The 3,038-nt window shown below is 51.1% G+C and overlaps 1 pseudogene; it reads left to right on the forward strand.

The window, feature by feature from the left end:
- Positions 1 to 491: 491 nt before the first annotated feature.
- LOC136454805 (probable calcium-binding protein CML10) lies at positions 492 to 2,092 on the forward strand (annotated as a pseudogene).
- The last annotated feature ends 946 nt before the right edge of the window (positions 2,093 to 3,038 follow it).

The raw sequence follows: 3,038 nt of genomic DNA on the forward strand, positions 1-3,038 counted from the left end.
GTTCAAAAACAACCGAATCTAAATGGATGAAATGAAAGAGGGGAAAGAGGAGTACCTTGGCAAAATGCCTTGGTCATAAAAAATTGAAATGTAATGACCAACAAATAAATAAAATACATACTAACCCTAATGACCAACAAATAACTAACCCTAATGACACCTACAATAAACAAAGAACCCTAATGACCAAAATAACTAGAAACCAAACTAACCTAACATGTTCAGCACATAAAACAGTTAAACAACAATGCACTCAATCATCCTAAGCCATACATTTTGCAAATGCAAACACACATATACCAAAACACCATACGCCCATGATTCCACATGATTAGAGACAATGCAAGCACATCTACGCGGATAGATTGGAGGAGGAGAGGGACCATTACCTCGTGAAAGCTTCGGGAGACAAGATCCGGGCACCTAGAGTCGCATTTGGGGGTTAGAGTTTCGTGGGGGCCGTGGGGGGTTTGGGAGCCGGCGGTTTCAGAATGGAGGGAGGAAGAAGAAGGGGGCCTCGGCGCGGCCTCAAGGGACCAGACCTCGGCGTTGAGTCGGGCCGCGCCGAGGTCTGTGGCTCGGCGTTAAGTGACCCCGCGCCGAGTTACTGGGCCACCGTGCGTTGTTGGGCCGCCTGGGCCGCGCGCCGGATGGTGCCAATAGCTCGGCGCGCAGTCCAGCCGCGCCGAGGTTGGGCCCTTGGCGTTGGTTGACACGACGCCGACGTCTCGGACCCCACGCGCCACCGTGTCGCCGACGACCCCGGTCGTCCGTGATGTGGCAATACCTTGGCGTCGTGTCAGTCGACGCCGACCCCCATACCTCGGCGTTATGTTCTAAGACGCCTAAAAATGGTCTATTTTCATAAAACGTTTTGGCGTAGGTATTTTTGTAAAAATTGTTTTCAAAAGAGACTAAAATACAAAAATTTCACCCCGACTCCTCGACTCCTCTCGACACATCAACTCGCCCGAGCCACCGCTGGCGGCGGCCGGTAGATCCAGACGCAATTCCTGGAGGCAGATCCAGATCGCCCTCCCCCGTCCCTGTCCCCGTTCGCGAGGAGGTCGGCGGCGGCCGCTGGGGACGAGACGGAGCACGTCTTCCGCAAGTTGGATGCCAACGGCGACGGCCATATCTCGCGGTCCAAGCTAGCGGCGCACTTCAAGAGCGTCTGCCACGTCGCCACCGATGACGAGGTGTCCCGCATGATGCCATGATGGAGGAGGCTGATGCGGACGGCGAGCCTGCCCGAGTTCGTTCGCCGTGCTCATGGAGTCTGCATCCACCGACGACGCCGCCGTCGAGAAGGACCTGCACTACTCCTTCATGGTCTTCGACGCCGCCGTCGAGAATCGACGCCGACGACAACGGCCTCATCTCGCCCGCTGAGCTCGCGCGCCTTCTGCGCGGCCTCGGGGACCGCCACCGTCGCGCAGTGGATGTTCAACGTTCAAGCACGGCAAGTTATTAGCGGATACTCTTCACCCAAACAGCAAGCCCAGGAGAGAAAAGATACACCCGTATCCAAGGGGTTTTGTTGTGCACAAGAATTTACACTTGTAAACTAATTACAGGTCCAAAATATTACCGACATGCCAAACAGAGCCTAAGAGTGTGTCCACCAAAAACAGGCGCGGTGTTTTTTCTAACACCAATCATCATGCTTAAACCAGCCTTTGGAGTTTAGAACCACCTTATCAACCGATCTTCCATATCGTTGCGCAACGTCCAAATAAGCAAACCAAGTTTAACCATGGCCGGCCTGATCGATCTTTGCTTGCTCCCATGAGCTGTGAGTGCAACCGCAGGCGATTAAAACGTCAGATAAATTAAACTCGCCATCCATGCCTGAGAGGCCCAAGAAACGTAACCGCGAGTTTCTTTTCTTGGAAGAAATGAAACCCCGGCAGAGCCGTTTACGACGAAACCCGGTGCACGATAGCACAGTCACCTGCTCACATTATTATGCATACATTTATCTATATACTCCACTTTGCAGCTGCATCTGCACCTGCATTTGAAGCTCCCGCTGCACGAGAGATTGCCTGCAAGTCTGAGCATGCGCAGCAGCACACAAGAGGCCGTATAGCTTAACTTGCCTGAGCCACGATGGATCAATCATCCAAGGATCCAGCTAACGCACACACCCGCCGCGCATTTTAAACATGCATGGGTGTAGGTTGGCAGGCACGGCCGGCGACCCTCTTTGCCTTGCAGTTGAAGGTGAAAATGTGGAGGGACACACACACGCAGTGGCTCGCTGGAACAGACAGTCGGCAAACCACCATGCGTTTTAACAAGACGCAGTAGTTGCTTGCGGCGACGTGCACTGCATCCTTCTCGTTTCGATCGGTCCTGCACTCTTGCTCGCCCTCCAAAAGCTCACGCTTCTGAGCCAGTTGCTTTCAGACTGGCAGTTGTTAGCAGCACCTTGCCCGAGTTTGCTGTGTACTTGCTGAGCCTGAGATACGTACATCACGGCTGATGCATCCGCAACGAGAAATGCACTCCATCGTATCTGCTGTGACTATGACTATGGGCTTGTTTAGTTTCTCTCCTAAAATTTACTCTCTATCCCATCGAATATTTAGACATATGTATGAAGTATTAAATATAGACTAAAAAATTAACTAATTCCATAGTTTGCAACTAATTTCCGAGACGAATCTTTTAAGCCTAATTAGCCATGGTTTGACAACTTGTGCTACAGTAACACATGTGCTAATAACAGGTTAATTAGGCTTAATAAATTCATGTTGCGGATTACGGACGGATTCTATAATTTGTTTTTTTATTAGTATCTGAATATCCTATGTGACACCCTCATATAACACTTCAAGACTTTACACCTAGATTTAAACAGTCTATATGATCTCCGATCTCTCACTGGAGCAAAAGAGATTCTTCATGCTGTAGGTTGGCCAGGATCCGCGGTCTGCACTGCACCTGCACGGCAGCAGGGGAGGTTTGGTGTTTGACCATCGACCATCATGCACCGCAGGGTGAAGTGGCCAAGCCACTCGATCGAGAGACTG

The sequence above is a fragment of the Miscanthus floridulus genome, chromosome 5, assembly GCF_019320115.1.
Source record: "Miscanthus floridulus cultivar M001 chromosome 5, ASM1932011v1, whole genome shotgun sequence".
Taxonomy (NCBI): domain Eukaryota; kingdom Viridiplantae; phylum Streptophyta; class Magnoliopsida; order Poales; family Poaceae; genus Miscanthus; species Miscanthus floridulus.